General features: G+C 36.1%; 1 protein-coding gene across 4 annotated transcripts in view; it reads right to left on the bottom strand.

Annotated features, from left to right (window-relative positions):
* The window catches only part of LOC118276239 (uncharacterized), a 276,416-nt gene that overhangs the window by 242,424 nt on the left and 6,275 nt on the right, over positions 1-27,717 (bottom strand). For 3 of the 4 annotated variants that reach the window (XM_050707423.1, XM_050707422.1, XM_050707420.1), the window contains exon 2: positions 3,663-3,680. The exons of the other annotated variant lie outside the window; for it this stretch is intronic. The gene's annotated coding sequence lies outside the window, so the exon portion shown is untranslated. The remainder of the gene's footprint in view (positions 1-3,662; positions 3,681-27,717) is intronic. 4 annotated transcript variants of the gene reach the window in all.

Genomic DNA, 27,717 nt, shown 5'->3' with positions numbered 1-27,717 from the left:
AATCCTGGGTAAATTCTTTCATTTAAATAGATTTGTGAGTAGAAAAATACTGTATGTATTATATTATGCACTCGTAGACTCGTTAATTGGATATGGACTGAGTTGTTACGGACTCACATTCAAAACTCAAATTGATCATGTAAAACAATTACAAACTAGATTTTTAAAATATCTTGTAAGCAAAAAAGTCAGATTGAAATGTAAGCCAAATTATGAGAAACTGTACAACATTTGTAAAATACTACCAGTGCACACCAAAGTAGAATACCTTATAGCTATGGAACAGTATAACTCAAGTGAGTATAAAGAACCTGTAACACACAGTTATCATACTAGGAGAGCTGTACAGGGTAAATTTGTAATACCACAAGTTAAAAATTACTATGGGAAAAGGACTAGGCAATATTTGACCCCAATAATTTATAATAAAGTAGCTTTCATAAGAAATAAAACTGTCAACCTAAACAAATTATCCTTAAAGAAAAGACTGAAGAAGGAATTTATAAATATGTTAAACACAGAAGTACCTGTTTAAAGTTAAAGTTCATTGTTTTAGATATAATAACTATAAAGATATATATTCTGTAGCCATAAATAGTAGTAATAATTAAATAGTAGTAATAAGTAATAATATTGTATAAGTATAAGAGCGCCACTATCGCCAACAAACTGTAATACAGTTTGGCGATTTTTGATGTAAAAGTTAAATATGTAAACTTTAATGAATAAATGATTTAAAAAAAAAAAAAGTTTGGCTTTATATTCCGTACTCTGAATGCGATTTTAACAGCTACGATTAGTTTTTAGATTGTAATTGCATTGATATTGAGATTGGTTTCAAGAGTAACCGCGCAGGTGTGTCCGGTAATGCATGGCTGTTTCATGTAGACCTACATTTGGTATTAGATATTCCCCGTTCAAGAACGAATCTTCAAAGAGTACGAAGTAAATGGGTCGAACGTCTGTTGAGGACATCTTAACACATTACGACTAGAACGATTTCTACTCGATGGAGTTGTCTCTTTGTTCGAGAATTTATTACTGTGTTTTCCTAGTTAATTTGGCGACGCCTAACATAAAAACAATAGCAACCTAAATTTAGAGACAAAGAAAAATTTTGCTCTAATTTTTTTTGTAGGCGTTTTTATTATCGAAGTGAAATATGGAATCGTAATGAAAAAAATGTTGGGGGCATTCATTAATACAAGAGCTATAAATATTCGCATTATTTCTAAGGGGGTGAGTAATAAATTCGTAATAAAGATGAAGAGAAGTGTGTGGTGATAAAGGCACCCCGCTACGACTGAGCGATATAATATATAGCGCAGCGAATTCTCAGCGCGCTGATTCCTATACACGGTTATGACATCTCTTTACATAAAAATGTGGTTTTATACAGGATGGGCGCGTATATTCTGGCATACAGGACTAAAATCTCGCGAAATAAGCGCGGGACGGATTCGTGATATGTTTATTTTGTAATTCTCGTTCCACCTGTCGTAGCGATCAAGCGCAAAATTTTACGACACACAAACCGGCGTGGCGCGGTAAAGTACACCATGAAAACATAGCCATCACCATCAAAATCGAATTAGATGTGATGTCTGCGTAAACATTAGTTTATTAGAGAATCATGTCGGCGATAAACGGCGGAATTTTATGGATACAGATAAATTCCTGTAGATATTTTTTTCGTAACCATTTCTTTATCTAATATAAGTGGATAGCTGTATTTGAGTTTGTATATAAATTGTCTGTGGCCCGTAAACAATTTATGGCTTAAATTACACCTATAAATAAGGAAGTGCTGTCTTGAACCTTACTCAATACTTCTACCTGCGTCCTTGAATTTCCCAATGGTATGACGTAACAATAGGGTAACAATATCTCGTGCCAATGCCATTGTACTATAAAAGTGGGAAAGTCCAATGACTTGCTAAAACGTCGTTGGTTTTAGGTCTTCTTTAGACATGACGTAAGACGTTTTTAGGTTAAACGCTCCCATGTTTGACATACAAATCCGAATTTCTAATAACATGTTTCTCAATCTTTTGTCGAATGGGGATTTAGAAATGGCTTCTAAAAATGTTGCTGTTTTGAAATTTGGTGTGCATAATTGCAACGTTTACCGGGTTCGATTCCCGCACTGATCAACTCTGTGTGATCTACAAATTGTTGTTTCAGGTCTGAGTGTTATGTGTATGTAAACATGTATGTTCGTAAACGCATCCACGACACTGGAGAAAATGGTAGTTTGAGATTTTTTTATAAAAAGAAATATAGACCTACATTTATTGAAGAAAATATAGATTAAGATAATAATAAGCATAACATGCTTTTATGAAGCCATGTCTGACAAAATCTAAGTAATAATGAAAAAGAAAAGGTGAATGACCTGTAGACCTCTAACACAGTACCACAAAACAAACATGTTTATGTTTAATTTAAAATTATGTGGAATAGAATGAACTCAGTTTATTTAGGGCGGAAAACCTCGGTACTTCATTACCTATTTATTTTACTATCCATTATGTATGTTTACCTTATTGTATAACTAGCTTCTGCCACGGGCTTCGCCTGCAGTCCCGAGGAATAAAAAGTGTCCTATGTGTTATTCCAGATCATCCGGAGCTGCGGACTACCTAGCGGGTTTACCGGGGCTCCGGCTCGAAAAGCAGGAGTAGGAACGGAATGGTTTTAGTCAAAAAGAGTCTGACAGTCTCGCCTCGCTCAAGGCCGGAGAAGTCATTGGATGATTTTCTTCTCTCAAAAAAGAAGACCACCATCTACTAATTTCATCCCGATCCCTTTAGCCATTTTAACGTGATTGAGTATCAAACATATACATAAACACACAAACTCACAAAGATTCGCATTTATAATACTCGTATTATTTACATTTGACATGTTTTGTTTTGTAACAAAATTCACGGTTAATTAGCGTTGTAAACGTTAATGTTTTACTAAATATAGATAGGTGGTTTGGGGCTCATTATTAGAGCATGATATACGTAATCTATATTAGTACCTGCGTACTACTTCTAGGTACTAAATTATACCTACAGGTGAGTATCTTTTTACTTAATATATAACTAGAACAATAGTAACGTAACGTCACGCCTACGAAGGGGTAGACAGAGGTACACCTTACGGCACGTTATGTACACCCACTTTTTACCATTTGTGTTATATTTGTGTACAAATCCTGCTACTACTGAGAAATTTTCGAAAAGCCGAAAAAAGCCGGGAATCGAAAGCGAGACCCCTTGTCTGGCAGTAGCTCTTGCGACCAGTCGACCAAATTTTGGATATATTATAATATCCAAAATCCACGTATAATTTTTAAATATACCATTAACTATGCAAAAAAATTCAGTAATATTTGACGATAGAGCCGCCATTACAAAATGTCCATCATTTTCTTTACACTGTAATTCGCGCTACGGCCGCCAGGGGGCTCTCACCGTTTATAATGAAGTTGGAAATGTTTGACAACCCTTGCTGGAGTGGTGTCGCGCTTAAATTATAAAGGCGCGTCGGTTTCAGGGTTGCCGCAGACGTTTTATATTTTAAATAATATATTTAGAAAGAATTTTAGTATAATGCGTACCTAACTCAATAATGTTGACTAGTATAAAATTATGATTAATAGTTACACTTACGGAATGATGTGGTTGGATCTGTAAAATAAAGAAACATAAATTAATATTTTTCATTTACAACAATTCGTTCTTAATTATTTTTTAAACGTTTCCACACACTAGTATTTTCTCCTGTATCGTGGGTGCATTTACAAACATACAATTTCACACACACATGACACTCAGACCCGAAACAACAATTTGTGGATCACACAAAGAGTTGCTCAGTTGGGTTTGCCCAGCTACCACGTCAATTGTGCAATAATTCTAAAAACAATATCGAGTATGCGTAACTATAAATACAAAAATGGCCACTATAAAACATTGCCGATTCAAAACACGTATAAATAAAATATAGTAGCAAAGTTCACCAACGAAATATGAAAACTAGTTCAAGGAAAGTAATATGGAACAAGTCAAACGGGAACTGAGGAAAACTTATTTGTTCTTAGTAAGTATAAGTTCAAGTTAAAAGTAGCAACATGCTTGGTTGCTTGGCCAGTCCGCGGCAACTTGGCCAACACAAACTTTACTTTTAATGTACAACACTTTTATATGGATACGAGTAGTTTTCTGTATTCAATACATGGTTGTTAAATAAAATAAGAAAAGGAATTTAATGTTGGGTTATAGAAATGTTAAGTGTTCAGTTTAGTTAAACTATAAAATTAACTAAAAATCACGGTTTACTAACGATAATTAACCCGTGGTATGCCAGAACTCAGAAACCCTAAAAGATTATAAAATCAAATTATTATCTACAAATCAACGAACAGAATTCAAAATTACGTACGCAACTAAGAACACACCTACATTATGTATCCAATAACTTTTACATTACAAGGTATGTCCAAATCTCCGCAATAAGAGATATCAAAGAAAGAAGGGGAAGTATCAATTTGATGCCTTGAATACGACACAAATGAGAACTTTACAAGTAATCACGAGTATTGAAGATCGACAGACAAGAGGACGTGCTGCGTCGACCCCAAATAAATTGGGATAAAAAAGATAAAGGCACACTAAGGACGATAGCACGCAATCAAGCAACGTGCCAATTTTTCTCAGGAAATATCCTTCGGAAATAAGTGTAGGGCATTTTGCTGGCTTTCAAAATATTCTGCCAACGTTTGTCTTTGCTGTCCTACAGATTTTAGATATTGATCTTTTATTTGAGGCTGATTTTTTTACTTGTTGCTAGTCATATGGAAGTATAGATGAGGTTTTAATGTTAGAGCCTGTTCCCGGCTCAAACATCAAGATATTAAACCTATGTTAATATTCCACCCAATTCTACTAAAAAATTACAAAAACTGGTATCATCTCTATCAATCATCAATTTTTTGCTGTTCGTTAGTCTCGCTAAAACTCGAAACTCGAAAAAACTGGGCCGATTTGACTAATTTTGGTTTAGAATTGTTTGTGGAAGCCCAAGAAAGGTTTGAAAGGTAAGAAAAAGAGATTTAAGGCGGTAAAAAGTTAAAAGTTTGCCGAGCCAACTAGTTTCATATATTATTTCCGAATATTCGCAACAACACAAACAATTCCCACATAAAACAACGAAGCGCACATTAAACAAAAATAACATAAACAAAAAAATAACAGCACACCGGAACAGATGAAGTGATACCACATTTATTTCTACAACACACGCTACAAAATTAGTTGTAATCTTGTCCGCATTAAATAAAAACGTATTAGTCACGCGACAACCCTACAAGGGGACCCTTTGCAGGGGCGACTGGGCGACTCCAGACGATACGTAGGTACGTAGGTACAAGTAACGAGAAGTCACAGTTTTATAAATTTGAGTTATTACGACGCTTTGTCTAGAGGATTCTACTCAATTTTGTACCTGACGATTTTTGTGATTGATGGTTTTTTTTTTCCTTAATGTTGGCTTTTGTTATTAAGTTTTGTTATCGATGTTTCTAGAAATAATTGTAGAAAAATCAATACCTAATATTATAATAGGGATGATGACGGGGTATGAATATTAAATGTTTATTTAGTCCATTGGTTAGGTAAAGAAAAAATATTAGACACGTAAGTAATTTTTTATTTTGTCATATAAAATTACAAATACGGGTCTCATATTTTAAAATAATCTTCGAAGACGGACGGTAAAATAAAATTAGTCATCCACCCTATTACTGTTCAAGTCCATCTCTTCCCTACCCTGCTACGATTAGGAGGCGTTTTTGTTCTTGTTGATCTACTTTAATTTACTTCACTGGGCAATAATTAAAAGAACATTTTATCTATTTTAAACAGTTTATCACTTTGGAATAAACAACTCACTTTGTAGACGACATTTTAATTATTCACTGCTAATGTTCTATAGCGTGCTCCGGATCAATAGAGCACTGACCTACCACAAAATCGATTAAAAAAATTACGACACCCCTAACTAAACAATGCACAATGCATAATACACGCGCGAGTGTGTGTCCGAAACTACACATGTGTGCGAACCTTTGGCGTAAAAATAATATGCGGCAGCCATATGCACAACTCAGTGGCGCATACTTCCAAAACATAATAATAATATGCTAGTGGCCTACTAGTCAAATTCAATACTTATTTTTGAAACGTCAAAAACTATATTTTGTATGAAATATTGCGTAACGACGTCATCAGATTTTTACGTCAAATAGCAGACTTATTTCTATAAAATTAGCTAAAAAATCTAAATTTAATTAGATCATCAAATCTATGAATGACAGTGTGATTATTTTTAAATATTTTATTGTATTGAAAAGTCGAAATAATTTATTTTTCACTAAGGAAACTACCCAATTTGCGCGAATTAAAAAAAAAGAATTCCGATTTTAAAATTCTGACAGATTGACATTGACACTTTTGTTTTATTTTCCCGCTTTATTGCTATAATGATGCTACTTATTGGTGCTTTGTATGTGTGTGTGCATAAATTGCGTATGTAGTGCAGGCGATTCGGGAGCGGCGCCAAAATGCGATCCCGTCACGCTATGGACTTAGGGCTGAATATTGATTTATCCCTAATAAGGGTGCCTGCTCACGGCGCGACTGAGGCAGTATTAACTGTGCGGACTTTGTGAATAAAATATGTGCAAAGTCTGTGTAAGTACTTATTTATTGAACTGCTCAAATGTTTTTTTAACGTTAAATAAAATATAGGTACAGAAAATAAATCTCAGATATACATTGCTATCTCCCTGTAATAACACCATAATAAGCCTTGTATTAAAAAGTATCAAGAAAATATTTTTATTTAACAAAAATGAAACCATTAAAATCTTTTTTTAAATCTTTATTTTAATAAATTTTTCTTTGTTTTAATTTGAAATTATAGTAGTTGTACATATTTTAATTATTACCTACTCATTTAGGTTTTTATTAAACATACAAATATAAATGTTTACTTATTAGAAATAGTGCATAATTTAAAACATAATTACATGATTTGACATTTAAGGAAAAAAAAACAGCCGCTCTGCCAGCCGGTGAACAGCGTGCCTTAAATCGTCACCCCATGTTTATCCCTACACCTATGGTTTGCCCAATACTGCACCTTATAATTTACGATCACGATTCATATACGCCTCCCTATGGCCCGGCCGCCGCCATAAAATGCAACATCTATGTCTATGGTCTAAACATGCCATGCTGTTGTGTAATTTGCTTCCATACTTGTTAACATTTCACCAAAATCATGGCATGTTGGTCAGCTAATGGATTAATAACATTTTTGGGCTATTATGCCCGAGGAAATTAATTGTTTTTTTCCCTAACGCAACCTAGTTAATAACTATAACCATTTATTTTTCTATTCTAAGTAATAAGAACACGATCGATTAATTTTGGCTAGCTATAGTCGATTCATTGAGGGGTGATAGTGAGTTTTGTCTCCGAATGAAAATAATCTTGCTTCAATATAACTGGCAGCTTTAATACTCACATCATTTATTATCTGTGCACTTTTGTGACAGAAGTGCAAAATGGCGGGAAATCACGGTAAAAATGGCTGTTCATAATGATAATTTTAATGTCTTTAATGTGTGAAACATAAATTAACTCAAACTCTGTTTAAACATTAGTAGCTATTTAGTTTTGTTTAAATTATTATGATTTTAACCGCACTGGGCAATGTGGTCTCTAAGAATCAAAATACTGTAATGAATTAAAAAAAATGGCTCTACCTCTTTCATGTCTATAATATGAAATTAATAGCTTAATCCACTTCGGTGGTAACAAAATAGTTTTTTTTATTTGATGTCTATGTAATTCGATCAAATTCTTGGAACAAATTGATTCATTAGTGAGTAATTTTAGGGGAAGGTCGTTGGTCAGTTGGAGAATTGATTAATGTTAGTTCGTAGTATATTTTGTTCAAATTCAGTGATACTTTTCAAATTATAGTGACTACTTAATATAATAATAATAAAACATTTTTGTAATTTAAACTACATTATCATAACCACTATGTATAACAACTACAAGTTAAAAATAAAATAAAGAAAAAATAATAATAAAAAAAAGTGATTGTTCTCTCCTTTAGGCGTCGAAGTACTCGTCCGTATCACAAAAAAAAAAAATCTCTCCCTTAGACGTCAAAGTACTCGCATCACCGTCACTGGGGAACGTTCCCAGAAGTCTGGCCGCAGTGACACGTATATAAGAATATATTGTGTTAGGTATAAAGAAAATATAATGTAATATGTAATATATGAGCTATAAGGCTAGTGGTTCGCCCACTGTTTCACCCACACTACATACCGATAGTAAGTTCATTTAATGATACTGTTTCACCCACACATACCTACTACAGTATACGTAAGTGAAGTAAACTTAACCAATAGTATGAATACTAATTAGGACATTATAATCGTCTATTCTCTACGATGCCAAGAAACTACACACAAACACATTCAATACATTTTCATAAAGAAAAGCTTAAGCAACACCAATCAATCTTCACAAAACTTCCTATAGAATATTAACTTACTTAAAGAAAACTAAACGACGGAAAGCATTTCCTTACTGCGTCCTAATACCGGCTACATAATACGTAGTATCTCCATAACAAAAGCCATGGAAAACTTTCTCCTCACAAAGAATCATCGCGTTGAATACTTGACGACAAGAGCCTTGCCTTTCAAGGTAATATTGTCCCAGGTTTCACTCCTAGGGGACGGAAAGGGTTGTAATTTGACCGAAAATACGTCAAATTCATAAGGTAACAGGTTTAGAGGTAAAAAGGGGTAAACTAACCATATTCGGGGTCACGTTTTCGCGATATAAAATAATGAAACGGGTTTTAATGTGTGTTTTACATTGTTAACTGTTGTGATTTGTAAGATTTAGGGGTAATGTAGCCATTTGGGGTTGGGTATGTCCGGGGTGACCGCTTGGGATGACCGTTATCACTTCCTATTGACCCCCTTTTGAGTTTAGTGGACGTAGCTTCCTGGTTTCTAGCCCGGAATCTATCAGTTTTTATAGGGTACTCTGCTAATATTAAGATAAGTAAATTATGATACTAATTGCACTTAGAATACGAATAACTTTTACGACGAACGACTTGCATAAGCTACAGTAACTGGTTACAATCAGACATGCTATAGGTAATCATATTATCTATCCTAATATAAAAACTTCGAAATATAAACATAGTTTGTATTTTAATTGAAACAGAGAAAAATTATTTATTTAGCATCATATAATTCAAACATAATACGTACCGTATATATAATTATCACTTTTTTGAGGTGGGGGGAATCATCTAATGGTTTCTCCCGCCTTGTGCGAGGCGAGAGGGAGTGAGGGAGAGTGTCAGCTTCTTACTGACTAAAAACCACCCCGTTCCTACTCCTTTTTTCGAGCCAGAGTCTCGGTAAACTAGGTAGTCCACAGCTAAATATTTTCCGAAATTATCACCATTACAATCATTAGTTATCACACATCATTATATCAATAGCAAATCAGGAACAGTTACCAATAATAAACCATTAATAACTTGCTGCCGTAGCGTTCTGACCGACAGTTTCCGGCAATCAAACTATAACTAACTGCATATTAGTTATAGCGTGCCTTACTCCTTGCGGTTTTGTTTATGTATATATCCAGTATCTATATACTGACTCTATCTACAAGTCAGTCGGTACATAACACTTGGAAACTGAAGTTTAGTTCTTGGCCCTATGTTGTGGGGAAAATGGTTTTACGAAGCAGTCTGGGTATACTGGTACATAGCTCATGAATATAGTGAATATTGTATACCTACCTAAGCTAGACTTTACTGCCTCATCTCTCACAGATTTATGTTGCAAACTAGACACAATGAAGAAAAGAATCTTGGAATTTGGTAAGAAAAATATTAAGTTGTTGCATATCATAATTATCTAGAGTTGATAGTACGATGTCTATAGGCGCCTCTGTTGCGCTTATGATCAGGTTATCAATTCATTTGGTTGTTTAACTCCCTATTTCATAAATAAGGCTTAAAATTCGTAGTTTGTAAATAAACCGGCTTCGGTTACTAACTATAACAGGAAAACACTTAGGTAAGTACTTATTATAGTGACTTTCACGCAACTTTCTAAACTATTACAGTATGCACGTGGCTTCGTCTACGTTTCAGTGGGATAAAAAGTATCCTGTCCATCTGTTATTCCAGACGATCTATCCCTGTTACAAATATCATCCCGATCCTTTCAACCGATTGACGTGATTACCATACACACAGACACACCAACTCACAAATTTTCAAGTTTATGTCTAATATTAGTAAGATTGGCAATACAAAGAAAGATTTCTACTAAAGTTAAGTGATATAGCTCAGTGCAAACAGGCCTGCATCAGGGATGAGCAATTGCCTGTCATTCCTAATGATGGATGTGTCAGCTTGTGGGTGCATCCTGAAGCTATTTACCTACTCCTCAGAAAAGGTCTGACCTTTCAACGTCCAGTAAGTGGTAGGAACATTGCGTGTATACTTTTCCCTCAGGAGAAGTTAAAAGGAAAGTTTATACTAAAGACTACAATGGCCTTGAACTTTGCATTATTCTAAAAATATTTTGATTCGTTGGTATTTTTAGTGGGACATGTAAAAAACTGCGTAGATGTTATTAATGGATACTGACAAAACTGAGGTAGGTAATATTTTTCTTATTTACATGACTCAGCATTTAATCACTAGGTGATCCAACCCAAATGTTAGTTCAAGTCAAAAAATACAACCCGGGTCTTCTCAAGGTCAGAGTGAATAGGTACTTTCTAAGTCTGTACTCCATCTTCAGCCACATCTTCGCTTCGCCGTCCTGGCAGTAAACGGGTTGGTGGCCAAAAGCAGACTTATCAACGTTAAAAAAAAAAAATTTTGCCTGCAATAAGCGACCCTAAATCAAAGGCCTTAAAGATTACAGACCTACTAACTAACCCGACCCTATATTTAGTAGTTTAAAAAACGAACCGACGACAACCCAGTCCGTTTGATGTAGGCAGCCAATGGCATCCATTGGAATGAATGACATTCGATATTCAAAAACAAATTGAGCATACGCTCCGCCAGAGTACGTGGCCTTGCTATCACGACGGCTTTTATTAACACGGTAGGCGCGAACTCACGGACTTTATCGTCCATTCGCCCAGCTTCCCCATTCGATAGGAAAAAAAGGAAAGAATAAAGGATATTGGCGTGAAATTTGATTTTTCCGCGTCAATCGAAACTTCTAGTTTGGCCGTCAAAACTAGTTGGATTTTATCACTGGTTTAGTCTACCGATCTGTTGTTGCTGAGATGGCCGTTTTCGGTTGACGCTTCCTATTTCATGGTTTTCTTTTTCAATAAAAGATCTTCAGTCTGTTTTATCTAAAATGATGGGTGTTATTAACTGTTCGGTTGATACCAAAACTAATCTGCAGTTTCATGTATAACACATTTTTTATGATATGAGCCAGTAAATGAACGGACGAATCACCTGATGGTAAACAATCGTCGCCGCTCATGGACACCCGAAACACCAGAAGCGTTACAAGGGTTGTTGGGGAATCGGGAATTGGGAAGATTGGGCCTGGGGTAACCTGACAACGAAACACAACAAAAGCGTCGTTTCACGTCGGTTTTCTATGAGGCCGTGGTATCACTCCGTTCGAGCCGGCCCATTCATTCCGAAGCATAGCTCTCCTAGCAAGTCAATTTCTTAGAAAAACACCTAAAGTTAAACGTTTCACATTATGAATCTACAGACCCAACATCAGAACACCGTTTTAGCTACAAACCTACAAAACTTCTCTAAAATCAAGATACACATCACATGCACAACTCTCTAAAGTACGATTCGGCCATCTTATTCAACATATCCAAACTACAAGTAAACAGCTCTCACGTCTGAGGCAACAATTAACTGCATGTGGGACTTGGAGTTATATATCTCAAATCTCAAGCCACTTAAGTCATTAGGGGGATAATACGCCGTTATATCTTAAGTTGAGACCCTCTGTGGTTTTAAGAGAGACCGGCTCACGTTAGAAGGACAACCTGGCCATTTGTAAGGACTTATTTGGTGTTTATTACCCATTAAACAGTGTGAAACAGGAGCCCTAATGTGTAATGAGGTTATTTTGTTTTAGTGCTGTTTATGACAAAAATTGTTTTAATAGGTAAGTGGTCGTAAGCGCGCTTGTTGAGCGAAGTTGTGAGGAGTTAAGCTTGGGGTTACTGGTTTAGTAAAAACATACGACTTTGGAGTTCTAATAACCAATATTTTGGTAATAGTTATGCTGCTTATTACAATGTGACTCGTGTTAACATTGTTCATCCACTATTTATTTATCAATAGAGATGATTACGGGGTATGAAAATTTAAAATCTGTTTAGTCTGATGGACTAAACAGATTTTAAATATAAAATAGGTATTGAAAAAATATTAGACACGTTTTTTTTTATTTTGTCATATAAGATAACAATACTTAGATAAAACGAATCAAAGTTTAAAAGTGGGAGCAAATACGTCATTTCTACGTTTAAAACGTACCTAGAAGTGACGTCACGCGATAATTCAGGTAGATCAAGTATTTGTCTGCTAAAAAAAACGTGTCTAATGCTTTAAAACAATCTGCAAGACGGACATTAAAATAAAAATTAATCATCTACCCTATTATGTTCATCTATCTAATCTATTAGAAACACACAGGCGTAAAAGTGATATGTCAAATAAGTTAACAATCAAAAACATTCCAGTGATTTCTGAACAAATATGCCGAAGTAACTTCGTAAAAGCTAGACTTGTTTGCAAATTGATTTGCCCTGATTAGGTACAATCAGTGAAAAGGTTTTTATTCTTTATTTGTGCTGAATAAGGGTGTGATTTTCTGTATAAAAGTCGAGAATTTGTTATATACTTTCGATAGTATTTGTTACTTAAAATAAAAACACAGTCAGTAATTTAACAGCATTTAACTCATATAAAAGTTTATAATACCTTGTTTTACATAGTGAGGCATACTAAATTAACTTCAAATCACGGTTTTTGATTTTTAGTTACATACGGACTATAGTCTACTGTAGGCCTCGTGACGTCATCGCGTCTGCGCACGCTGCTTTTGTTGAAGAGTCCTTCTGTGACTCGAAACTAGTGGAGCTTTACACCACTAATAACTAAACGTACGTATTTTTAGGAACCTCTTTTTTGATAAAAATAACAGATGTTATTTAAATAAATGTTATTATATGCTCACTATGTTATAAATAGACAAATTAATATTTCATACAAATCTATTATCATACATTTCGTTTATTAATATAACGCAATAAAATCGACTAGTGTAGGTAGACAAATTGAAATATTCTATTTAATTTATTACATAGTTTTTTCAGCAACGGAAACGGATGTTGATTGAAAGCTATTTTTTAAATATTATTGCATTTTTAACTCGTTTAGACTGCAACGAAATTGATTTTTTTGTTCAATTTGAACGTGCAAATTAAATGTGTAGTGAATGAACACGAAATAGTTTTTAATTACTCAAAAAATGCTATTTTACAGTCAGAGTTTGAACTCTATTTATAAATCTCATAGTCTATTTAGCCTCCATTCTTATTTAATATGTTCATATTGCAATATTTTGCGTTATTATGACCTCAAAATCAACTTAATATCCTTAGAGAAATATTAATATTATCAAATGTGACAAACACAAACAGAACTAAAACAAACACTTCTATTATAATAATATCTATATACAGAAAAAGAAAACAAAATGAGCAGTGACGTCATCACTATATAACGCACATAAGCGATATATCAACGACCCAACGTCACGCCTTTTATCCCGAAGGGGTAGGCACTGCACATTACAGCACGTAATACCGCTATACAATGTACACCCACTTTTCCAAGTCCCATGTAATAGGGGATGAGCCTATTGCCAAATACTGGTCACAATTCCGAGTCCGTGACTACTGAGATTTTTTTCAATAACCGAAAAAAACCCTATAATACTTTGTCCGACCCGGGAACCCGAGACCCCTTGTCCGTTAGTCGTAGTTGCGACCACTCGACAACGAAGCAATTATAGAGCAAAGCGAAGCAATTATATACAATGTGATAGGCGTGGGACTTCTAACCCGTTAAGGCTGAGTACTACATCTAATTTTATAGGCAAAAAATAATATGGGGGGTTAAACCCCTAATTGAAAATATTGAAAAATAGTGATTTTTTCGGTAAAAATAATTCACAAATGATTTTTTTTCTCACTAAAACATTATCAAACATATGAAAAAAGTTATGAATTAGTTAGCCAAGGTTATTAGCTACCGTTTGTCGTTTTTTTTTGTTTCTACGACGCATACAACCTTTGATATCAAAAAAAGTAAAAAAAATATTAAAATAGCCATAATTTTTAGGGGGGATTCGACCCCTTCGACCCCCGACTTTTGTCGATAAAATTAGATGTAGTACTCAGCCTTAACGGGTTAGAAGTCTCACCCCTATCACATTGTATATCATAGATCAACAAAATATCAATTTAGTAGAGAAAATTAATTCACACCGAGTTTAGAACATTAATAGAGCACTACTTAACATTTTGATAAGATATCACATCTGAATATCACTTAATTTTCGCGTATTAATTATTAGAAGCGTATTTACATAAGCTACGTGCTTCCATCCATATACATATAACTAAGTATATACACTCGACACTGATACCATTTGGTTTCCACGATACTTCACTAATACATTCGCAAAACATATTTGATTACAAGGACATACGGCTTCCAGCGAGTTCCTAAACTTTCTATGTAGGTATGTACAGTATCTTTACTACGACCTGATCCGGAGCTGCGGACTACCTAGCAGGATTACCGGGGCTCCAGCTCGAAAAGCAGGAGTAGGAACGGGGTGGTTTTTAGTCAGTAAGAGTCTGACACTCGCCCATACTGGATGATTTTTCCTCCTGAAATAAAACTATTAGTACGAATTTGCTTTACGTTAAACGAAAACGAAAAGAGACCGCGCTCTGACTGGTTCATTCGCTCCAGCCAATCCAAGCGCCGAACACTCTTTCGGTTCTTTTTCGTTCAACGTAAAGCAAACTCATACTAAGGGTACACATCCATACAAATTTTTTCGTTGGATCTTCAACTGTATATCAAAATAATAATGTTCAAAATCTAATAAAAGAATTTCGCTGAGAGGTGTAGGTTGACTGGCGTCTGTACACATAAAATTGATTTTATGTCCGTATTTCGTAGTTAGTCGTAAAAATTTCCGAGCATAAGTGTGTTAGGAATTTTTGTCAGTAGTGTGTGTGTACCTATGTGTGTGTAGGTTTGTGTAAAGTTTTCCAGTACCTAGTCTTTGAAAGAGGATCTGGATTAAAGTAATTGGATATCGTTAATCTTTTAGTTCAGCTTTTGCACGTGATTTAATTCTTATGGACAATTTGCTGTTTAATTGGTATTGTCACAGCCATGAGTAGGTACCAAATGTGTGGAATCCTTAACACTCCAATAAGTTACATACATAAATGTCTAGTTCTATGTTATAAAGAAAGACAGAATCTGAAGAGAAATATTGATTGGTCTCTCTTTGACCAAGAGATTCGACTGTACTTAAAAGTTATAAAATGTAAAACTTTAATCTGCACAGTTGGTGCGGTGGCTGGGGTGGGCAGCCGGCTGCCGTACAATATACAGCGGATTCGATTACCGCACGGAGCAACTCTTTGTCAAATCCACAAATTGTTGGTTCGGGTCATGTGTGGACATATAGTTTTTAAACGCACCCACGGTACAGGAGAAACGTTGGAGAACGTGGCGCAACGGGTTTTTTTTTAATGTTCAACATGCTTTTTCTACAGTTGTTCAAAACCACAAAACTCATAGTTTATCAACCAATTCTCCATTAACATATAAATTGTAGTTCAACCCACAACAGCACCATAAAAGCTAAACTAAATACCTGACTAGACAAACAGTTTTGTCAGCAGTTTCTGCACCTCTAGCCTTCAGTTTGGAAGTTCCAGCAAACAGTGCTGACCTCTGACCTCATTGTCTGGAACCTGAGTCCTAAGTCAGAACTTTGCTTGGCACAACTTTACCAATAAACGATAGCACCTCGTAATATCCAGTGCCTGCTTTTGAGAGATTTGATCTAGCACTGGCTTGGTTTATGGTACCTAGATAAGAACGCTATGGCTGACTATGATAGGTATACTTTATCCTGTGAGTCAACAAACATAAATGTTATCCTCAGTAGAGATAAAAAAAATATGAAGTAAGTTCAGAATATACTAATCCGGAGCTACGGACTACCTAGCGGGTTTACCGAGGCTCCGGCTCGAAAAACAGGAGTAGGAACGGGGTGGTTCTTAGTCAGTAAGAGTCTGACACTCCCTTTGGCTTCACCCAAGGCGGGAGTCTTCTCCCGCCGAAATCAGAATATACTAGTCACTAGTAAGTAGTATGTAGCAAAGACCTAGTATGTAGTAAATCGTATGTAGTAGGTAATGACAAAGGTAAATTCGTAGATAGTATAATATTCGATTGAACTTGAGGTAATTCGACATTTTGCAATGTTCTCGAAACCTTCAACATTTCAACTAATGTACGTAGTGACAAGAAATCTATCAACATCCACACTCAAAATACATGACTAATTGACGACACTTAAGCTGAAACTACTACAACCTAATTGTTACATATCAAACGTCGTAGCTCGTAGCTCGTAGCCCGTAGCCGCGTAGCCGCGTAGCAACTACGACAGCATTAGGGTGTTTTTCCAGCAAAGATGTGCTATGCTACGTTGCTGTAGATGCGTTTGGCTTCCACCAATCATATTCATTGGTACACATGGCTTAGCACTGGTGGAAACGGGTTCAGGTAAGATATGTTTTTTTATTTGGAAAGATGCGTGCTAAGGATGTGTGTTATGGATGATTTCTCTACTTCATATCCATCACATACTCGAGCTGCGTGTCTTACTTGTGAAGCAGCACATTTTACTCGCACGGCTACATAGCTAAGTATCAGTGGAAATGATCACATATTTTCACTGCTTAGCTATAGCACATCTCTGGTGGAAAAGCACCCTATCTAACGTAGCAAGTAAGCTGGATAATTATCTTGTCACGTTATCTGTTGACAGACAGCTCTCATGAGCAGGTAAGAGGAAACTATTAACTTGAGAGCTCACATTAATATTGCATTCAAGCAATCAAACGTTGGTTTGGATCAAACTGGCTACATTTGTGTTGTATTGGTAAATAGTGAAAGTGAATAAAATGTAAGTATCCTTACATTTTTTGTATCCTAACATTTTATTCACTTTGTTCACACACTGTTCCCAAACTAAACTAAACCTGCTTTTGCCAGTATTCAGCCGTAGCAGTAGCTGATTATATTAAAATAATAATTATGTTATAAACATCAATATAAAATAAAATATTACTAAAAATATAATCACGAAATCTAAAACTGAGTTAATTCTAGATTCGTTTATCACATGTCATGATGACTCATAAAACATGTATAATTAACGAAAAATCATTCAATAATTGCAACAAAAAGTAAGCAACACCACAAATATCTTACCGGTAATAAGTATCTATACAATAATTACAGTTCCCTAACACACAATGAAACAATTCATTACACGATTCAGCAAATCATTACACTAGCACTTGTAACTAAATTGCCTGCCGAAGCAACAAACCGAACCATTCGATCATTCGCTCAAATAACAAAGGATTCGATCTCACAGTCGAAACATCGAGACATCACTTCAAACATCGATAGACATTTACATTGGTCTCGATTAGAACTCGATGAATCAACACTATCGGATAACTGGACTCTCGACTAAATTAATCTATCGAGTAATGCTCTACTAAATTGAAACTCAATATCGAATGCTATCGATTCGATACTTCAAGTTTGAGGAATCGATATTATTGAATAGACCGCTTACATTTGTAAATGGCTTCACATCTTGACTGGATACTTCGGATACTTGAAATGGGTTTGGTTTAAAGCTAGATAATTAATACTAGATTTCGAGAGGTTAGATGTTAAATCCATTTAGATCATGTACCTTTAGCTTTTGTCTTAAACTATAGAATAGTATACGTATAGAATCAAACAATAATTCAAAGATAGTGCTCCCGTACATTTTAAAGGTCTACGTTGTCTTAGCGCCTATTTCACCACCTTCATATAAGTGCCTGATAAACTTATGTGACAGATAGTGCATACAAATTACGTTATTAATTCAAAGGTATCTGATACATAGCGGCTATTCAGACATTGTGAAACAAGTCTTCAATATCAATACAAATAGGTCAGATAATTATATTTTACATGGCTATACCTATTCAGTATAGATATAACTTAACTCTGTTTGTTCTGTAACCTATCGCTCCAGGGATTAAAAAGACCTATGTTTATGATTACAATTGTATTCTAGTAACATGACATCTAAATAAAGTTAGAATGACGTAGGAGGTCTATAAGCAGAACTCAGAACAAGGAAAATTATCTACTTAAATAAAGGATTTTCACAAAAACATGTAGGTCGCATATGTTTTCCCAATCATATTTCTTTAAGGCATGCTAGAGTCTAATCCGTAGCTGACTGCCTAGCGGGCTAGGCCAGCTTAAAACCAGGAGTAGAAATAAATTGGTTTTTAGTCAGTAAGAGTCCGACACTCTCTCTCGCCTCGCCCAAAGCCGAAGAAGTCATTGGATGATTATTTAAGACTTGTTAGATTATACTAGTACTCCGTTGGTTCAGGAATCCAATTTCTTCTTTGGTTCTGATACAAATACGCCACTTTTAGCTACCTTTGAGAACGAAGCCGCCTCACATCTACCTAACACTGATGCGACACTTCTTCAAAATACGATTCCTTACATTAGAAATAAAAATATAACCACAATTGAACTGTCACATACTTCCTCAAAGTTATTTAGTTCAAAAACACTTCTTTGACTAAACCTCTAATGGCTTCCCAAGCCACAAAAGTTCAAGACTCTCTGCGGTTTAAGTTCAAGAGTTGAAGACTGTCTCTTTGATACGTTGTGTGTCATGGCCTCCACTTATAGGTTAGAAGTTCACTAGTCACGTAATGAGACTAGATAAACTAGAGTATGGGAGAACCATGCTTTTATGGGAGACTGGAATGATACCACGGCATCACAGAAAACTTGCGTGAAACAACGCTTGCGCTGTGTTTCGCCTTGTTAAGAAGGTTACTAGAAGCCAAACCCTTCCCCCTCCCAATCTCAAATCCCCTAATCCCATACCACCAAAAGACAACGCACTTATAATTCAACTAGTGTTGCGGGTGAATATTACCGGCGCCAATTGCTTACCATCAGATGATCCATTAGCTCGTTTGCCACGAATCACACAAAAATAGAAAACATTATTTTAAAGTAAATGCGAAACTAATACTCGTATATTGAGTACTAACTGCTGTCTCGAGTCAATATAGCAAAGAACTATTGAACACGCTTCATACTTGACTTAATCTACAATTAGACGCATCCCGTTCAAAACCTACCATTGCTTTGCCCCTCGGCTTTCCTCCAATTCTAGTAACAACTACTTACACATTATCCTCATTAAAACTAATATAATAACTGAGCCACATGTTCCACATCTAAAAACCACGAACGTAAGTTAATATTTCACTAATTACTATGTAGTATATGTACATATACTTCTCACGTAAATAATGATGCGGTCACAGCGTCACAAATGATACTACAATGGACTGCGAAATTTCGGGATTTTGTGGAAGAGCTGTTAAAATCTCGTAGATAATTATAATGAGGGGATGTTGCCCTCTATGGTGGATTATGGTATAGTTAATTGTGTAAGAATTATTTGTTTATAGTGCAAAGAACAGTTGTGGTGCTTTTATTGTCACGAAATAAATAGAGGAGCAAAACCAGAGTCAGACTTTTTTATGGTAAACTGGTATAGGTAAATCGGTATACGAGCAGACGGATCACCTGATGGTAAACAATCGGCGCCGCCCATGGACACCGGAATCAAGTGTGTTGCCGGCCTTATAAAAAACACACACACATGGGGGTTCGAAATTTAAGAGGTTGTTGGGGAATCGGGAATTGGGAAGGGGTAGTAATTGGGTCGCCCCTGCCGCTCACGGTCGCGCACTCCTGGCCCAATTTCCTAATTTCGAAGATATTTATGAAACATGGATTTACTTTAAACATACACCCGCAGAAATATCCGAAATATGTTTGTTTGCTGTATTTATTTATTAGAAGCCAACACAACTTAACAACACTTCTTAGATTCCTTTCCCATACCAGAAACTGAGTCCTCTTTGATCGACAGTCGAAAAACACTAATAGACACGACACCACTAGATTCCAGTCGAAAACGGTCTGTATAAAAAATAACACACACGGATAGGTAGGTACAAGAAGTTTTACATAGAGAAAGGTACATTGTCACCCTATATTTATGCCCTAACAGAACACTGATGCCCAGTGGACCGTAAAGAGTAGTTTTTAATTGGGTCGCCCCTGCCGCTCACGGTCGCGCACTCCTGTCCAAACCAAATTGATTCCTCCAATAACAAAGTGCTATTACCCTCTCTATTTTCAGTCTGGCTTCTAATTTTGGAAATGGTTTGTTTTACTTAAGAGGAGATGAAACACGGAGCTAAGTATTAACATCATTGTGAACTTAAGAATAGATGAAAGTGTCATATTATATTATGTAGTAGTTTTATAGGCGTTATTATTGTCCACTGTGTATGTTTGTTTGATTACTTAACTAATAAGTTGTTGGGAGTCAGGCTGGCAGAAATAATGACCGGTTAAAAATCAGAAACAAAACCAAAAAGCATCAAAGAAATTCTGTACTTATCAGTAAAAAGCTATGGCAAAACAAATAACAGAATCAACGCGCCTACTGAGAATAATATGCGCATTAAAGAAGATATCAAACCCCTTTGAAAACACTTCGCCTAATATCTTTAACCACACAGTAATTATTACGCCCCAACCGCCGCGGACAAGACATTTTTTCGCACTGTCACGGCCACTATTAATAAAACCCCGCGCTCTCAAAGATTGAACACAATCTCAGAATCCATTATTTCTTTTGGAATTTCCAAACAAAGCATTTTTTGCTCTTTTACAGTCTGAAAATGACGTGAAGTTTTATCGCGGAGGCTTCAGAAAATAGGCCCTCGATTGGTAAAAACCTAGCATTACATTACGTACTGTTTGATAGCTCTTGAGGCTCGCTATAGCCACTTCGCTTTATAGCCTGTAAGAACAGATATTGGATTTATGGCTACTTTATAAGCTCCTACAACTTCAGATAACAGACTGGAGACCTCATCAATAACTGTATTCTTTCTTCCAACGTCGAACAAACTCAAAGCAGAAAAGAATAGACATTTTTTAATATCCACACCCGCCGGATATTAAAAAAGAAAATAACGACAAGTTCCCATTTAGAAAAAGTCAAATAAATATATATCTTTAAGTAACCCTGTTTTTTCTTGACAATAGCAATCTTTTTAGACTGAATGACAACACTCGGATTACAGTTTAATAAATTGCTGCTTTTTATTTAACGCGCAAATTATGAAAAACGGAACGCTTAAGGTGAGAAGGGTCATTCAGGGACGCAAACGGCACCCACAGCTATTCATGGTATGTAATTTGTTCATTCAATTTTAAACTCTTTCCTCTTGAACATAAGGGCGACCAAAATAAAAGCTCGTTAATACGTTAGCAAAAACATTTGGAGGTTAGTTCATGATCATATTTTATACTTGTCTAGAAAAACCTTGCGCTAGATATGAGAATTGGGCCATGAAAATGTTGGCATAAACAAGGTAATATGAAAGCCTTAGTGGCTGTCCAGTAAGGCTATAAACAACCGTACTTATTTTATATTCAATCTCTTTAATACTTACAATATAACCTGCAAATTTACAAAGCAAAAGCCCGCGTAAAAATCGTCATTTATCATGGCTACCGTAGTTTGTACAACGACCATCGCGAGATTGAAAATAGCACTGAAGCATAACAAAACCCAACAAGGGTCTTTCTTAAAAATAAATAAATAAAAAAAAGTGTAAAAAAAAATATGAAAAGCTGGCAGTGAGGTTGACAAATTGTAGAACATATTATAAAGAAACAAACATTTTCTTTTTGGTCAAATTACACGGCTTGCCAGGCGGGCGGTAAATGATATTCTTTACCCGTGTGAGTAGATATTATGTGACATTCATAATTATTAGAAAATTTACCTTACGACAACGGAAATTAAGTCGGCTTTTACTTCGTCTTAACCTTAATTTGTAAATGATACGGGAAAGTTTTAAAGACAATTTTCTTGAGCGACATAATTAATTATTGTTTCCAACTAAAAAATAACAAATTCTAATAAAACTTTGTCAATTTCATTACTTAGTAGATTAATGTCACTGTTTGTTGATTGCAAATAAATATGGCCGAGACGGTACTAATAAAATTTTTGAAGTTTATATTATTAGTAATTATTCCTTTTTTTGGATGCCTCATGGAGCCCTCTCGCTTAAGGAGGACGAAAGGGACTGTCAAACTCTTACTGACTAAAACCACCTCTGTGTTCCATCTTACACGAAATTATACCTGAGTTAATTTAAAATGGTCAGAGTCGCCCCATAAGAAAAAGATGCGATGCCAACTAAAGTACTAGGCTCGCAGAAAGATCAAGAAATTCGCTAACAACATTTCCTTAACGAAATAGTCTATTGACATTATTTAGTTGGCATTCATCGCCTCACGGAGCGCTCCATCACAACGCGATATTAATTTGTCTGATCGCAAATTACGTGTTTGTTGACATTCTGAGAACGTTGTAATTGTGTTAGTTCCACAAATATACGGATGTTATAATTTACTTTATACGTGTTCAACATTGAATATGTATATTTAGGAATAGCGACGAAATTCCCTTTTGTGTGTGTTTGAATACTCGAGCAGATATGGAAATGTTTGCGAATCTGCTTTTGGAATATCTCCTAAGTGATTATCATTGGCTAAATGATACGAGTAACTGAATTACACGGGAAATCTGGGTTTGATGATGATGACATTGGAATGTGAATTAGATACACGCGTCAGTCTACCACAATGATTTACTGTTAGTTTATTACGTCAACCAAGGTAGGAAAATGTACACCTTTTTTGAGGGGGGAAAATCATCCAATTACTTCTCACGCCTTAGGCGAGGCGAGAGAATGTGAGTGTCAGACTCTTACTGACTAAAAACTATACATTTCCTACTCCTGCTTTTCGAGCTGGAGCCTCGGTAAACTCGCTAGGCAGTCCGCAGATCCGGATACTCCTTAATACTTCTTTACATTCATCTAAATCAATCTACAATTCACAAGTAAATTCTTTTACAACATAGCAATAAACCTTATCAAAACTTGCATCATCGAAATAGATTCCACAGTATTACATTCACGTCGCCGTTGTCAGTTAAATCTCGGTTCTTTCAATATTCAAGCAATTTGTCCTCGTTGCTATCTACGTCGGAACGTTCCGAGACGAATTTATGAGATCGTACCATCTACTATTTGGCGACTAACCGCAAACTATTGCCATCCAATACTTTGAACAGTCATCCAACGGGCAAAGTTTCTGTTGACTTTTCTATTCTAGGATTTTGCCTCGAAGGGATCTTAATATTTACTGAAAAGAGGTTTTCGTCTTGAGAGGTTTAAGGGCCAGTTTGCCCCTCTTTTAAGGGTCGAGGCCTCAGCTGTTGCCTCCCTATTAGACCGAATATCTGTAGCGCAAATAGATACTAAGAACCTTCGATTGTTTATATAGGTACTTATAACAGTTGTAGCGAGGCCTTGTACAATGTAAGTTACGTAACGTAAGCTCCTTTTATTAGAAAGAAAGGCAAAGATGCATGAATTGCAAATTGGACACTCACTTCTTAAGGTACGCGTCCACAGGCCCACATCGTACGTATCGCACGCACTGCACGCAACGGATTTTAGTTTGTCTTGTATAGAAACTCATATAACTGCATCCATTGATCCGCATCGTACGGACCAGCACCAGCATCATCAGCAATTCCCACATGCGATGCGTACATGCGTACTGATGACGTCATACGGAATGCGTATTTTTTTTTAGTCGTACATTAATACCGCCTTCCGTTTTAACTGCGCAGTTTTAACTGTACAGTCGGACTGTACAGTTAGTATTTGCTCACAAACTCTGAAGCAAATTCTAAACGACACACAAATAGCCGTACATTCTATACAAGGACTAATGTAAACATTCCAGGTGATCCAACGTACGATTCAATACAATCTTCTGTGTCATTCTGCGCGCTTGACCTGACAGGGAATACGGAATTGCAACTCCGGACTTACGTGTGTGAATGTGAATACGAGGCCATAATATGGACAGGATCAGAAGGTAAAAGATGGAAGATTTAAAAGTGAAATAGAAACTGACTACTCATATTGTGCACCACTAAGGACGTGGTGCTCAAAGTGGCTACAGCTAAACAGATTACTTACTGTTCACAATAATTGAACCAATTAATTATTGTGTTCAACATCTTGAGGTTTCATATCATTAATTGGTTAATTCCAGCCGGCCAATCAGAGCGCCGAACGCGCTCTAATTGCAATTACTTTAATAAACGTAAAGCAAACTCGTACTAAAGATTCATGATTTTATGTTTTACAAAAATAAAACAGATTAGTAAGTGAAAGGTGTTATGAATGAACCTTCTGTCTACTATTACGCTGTGTGGCACAGGTTAACACTACCTCCACGTCTCTCTGAATTTCAAATACCGAGAAATGTGACAAAGCATTGACGTTAATGTTTAATGGTTTATTTTCTAGTTGCCTTTCAACCGGCGCGGCATAGCCAAGTGGTCACAAGTGGAATGTCTATATAACTACAAAGTACATTATGAAACATTATGTTTTTGTGTGATATAAGCCGGTAAACGAACGAACGAGGGACACCCGAAATACTAGAGGCGTTACAAGTACATTGCCGACCTTTTGGGAGTTAGGAATTTAAGGGTTGTTGGGGAATCGGGGATTGGAAAGAATAGGAGGGCCTCCGGTAGCCTCATTCACGCAACGAAACACAACGCAAGCGTTGTTTCACGTCGCATTTCTGTGAGCGTTCTTATGGGCGTAATGCTTGAATCTGTACTGATACATTTTGTTCGAATACTCTTGATTAGAAACCCTAACAAAAATACAACTTTTCAATCAAACTGGTGTGCTACCAGGAATAATCAACATAAAAGGCACTTCCCACTATCAGTTAAACACCCAACAATACAAGTCAAATAAAACTTCCTAAGAAACAAAAATAACTTTCAAGTGGGCTCACTGAAGTATGTTTAGTCTTGGACATACTCGCAGCTGTCAAGTGGGCATTTACTCTTGGGAGTCGGGAGTAAGTACAAGTGTTAACCTACTGATCTATACGTGATCACCGGTGCAGACGGACCACCGGCCATATATACAAAATACTAACAGTAGAGCCTAGAAGCAGCGACAAAGGTAACTAGAGCGCACTAGAAGCGACAATTTTTATACCACGTGATCTGTAGTGGAGTTTAGTGGCAAGCAAGAAGCATGTAGCACTCGCAGTTTTTTTTTTATGGACAAGCCCGCTACAACCTCCCTTACCGCTGCAACTTCTGTAAGCTAGGATCTACAGTAGATACAACCATGAAAACACCGGAACATTGAAGTCCCAGGGACATGAATGACTGTCTTAGATCCCGCAACGAAATAAATCAAAAGATATTATTAGAGGAGAAGAAAAAGAAACAGTGGCACTCGCAGTTGTCAAAGCCATCAGCAACCGAGTATGAGGAAACATATCATAGTCATCATTAGCCACGCGACATCACTGCTAAACATATGTCTCCCCTACTCCATATAAAATGTATGAAAACCATGGGAAACATGCAAGTGGTGTCGCTTTGGGGCAGTGGCGGGCGGCTCGTCTGCAACTACCCTTAGACCTTGTTAACTTAGCATATGTTAACATGTACGAATACTGTGTAAGTAAAGAAATAAGTATATTCTATTATTGAAGGTCTTATACATCTATTTTAGAACACAGATGATCAGTTATTAAGAGCATCTTTGTTCTAATACTAGATCTTGACTAAGCGCCCTTTTCACCACCTTCATATAAAATACCGATAAACTTATGTGACAGCTAGTGCATACAAATCTTATGTTCGTTCCTAATTCAAAATTATCTGATACATAGCCGCTATGCAGGTATTGTGAAAATAAGCATTAATGTATTTTCTAGAGTCAAGAGATTCATATTTAACTTAAGGTAGAAATCTAGACCATTTCTAAATCTAGATAAGTGAGTAAACCATTTATAATTCAAGAGTATGTATTGAAATGTTAGTTTATATCAAACAATTGACATTTATCTTCCAGAATTTCAAGTATTAATGAAGAAACAAATCGTCTTTATTTATAAAATAGGGGGCAAAATAAGCGATCAGTGCTGCCCATGGACACGAATACGTTTTTGTCTTGGAGCTTTGAAGGTCGTCTTGTGTAGACGAAACCCATACCTAGTCCAGTAACCAATTGTCACGGGTTGTTGTTACGTGTTGATGATATCAATACCCACTTTCATTACAATAATTTTAATTACCTGTCTACATCGTTGTGTGGTTTGAAGGCATATCAATCAAACAAATTTTCGCGTGTACCAATAACAGCAATATAATAAATGCGCATACATTAAATGTGATTGTTGAACGTCACAGTCTGCTAGTTCGCTTTGTTTCAACGCGACACCGTGAAGCCGAACCTCTCACAATTAACTGATGATAACCACGTTTTATTGTGTTTACATAATAATAATAATGTTTGATAGCTTTTGATTTTGGTATTGTTCTGTTTGTTTAATAAAGAAAATTGTTTTGTATCAGAGAGATTGCAAAAAACAAAACATTTTTTTAAATAGTAACGGTGGAATTTCTTTATCGTTCTTCTCAAATCGAAGCTATACTTTGAAACGAGCACCTAGATTCATTGCCAGACAGACTGAAGGTGATTCAATTTGACGTTTCAAAAGTGCCTAATTAAGTATTAATTGAAATAAACGCTTTCGAGTTTTCTCTGTTGTTTCGGGTATCCATGGGCAACGGCGATTACCATCAGGTGATCTGCCTGCTCGTTTATCGGCTTATACCATACAAAATAAACACATAACATACATAACTAACACCCTTTCCATCCAAATACATAATTACAATATTTCCCGGTAAACAGTACGAGTTTGCTTTACGTTAACCGAAAACGAAACGAGCGCGATCGGCGCTCTGATTGGCCGGCGCGAATGAAACAACCAATCAGAGCGCCAAACGCGGTCTCGTTTCGTTTTCGTTCATCGTAAAGCAAACTGGTACTAAGGGTACAGTAAACTCCACACCCCACTTAGGAAGTAACACCTCACCTCACAAACTACGCAGATTGTAGATGCATTCAATTTTTCCAGAGCCTTTGTTCTTGACGT

This window comes from Spodoptera frugiperda, chromosome 31 (genome assembly GCF_023101765.2).
Source record: "Spodoptera frugiperda isolate SF20-4 chromosome 31, AGI-APGP_CSIRO_Sfru_2.0, whole genome shotgun sequence".
Taxonomy (NCBI): Eukaryota; Metazoa; Arthropoda; class Insecta; order Lepidoptera; family Noctuidae; genus Spodoptera; species Spodoptera frugiperda.
This window is presented reverse-complemented; position numbering and strand designations above follow the sequence as displayed.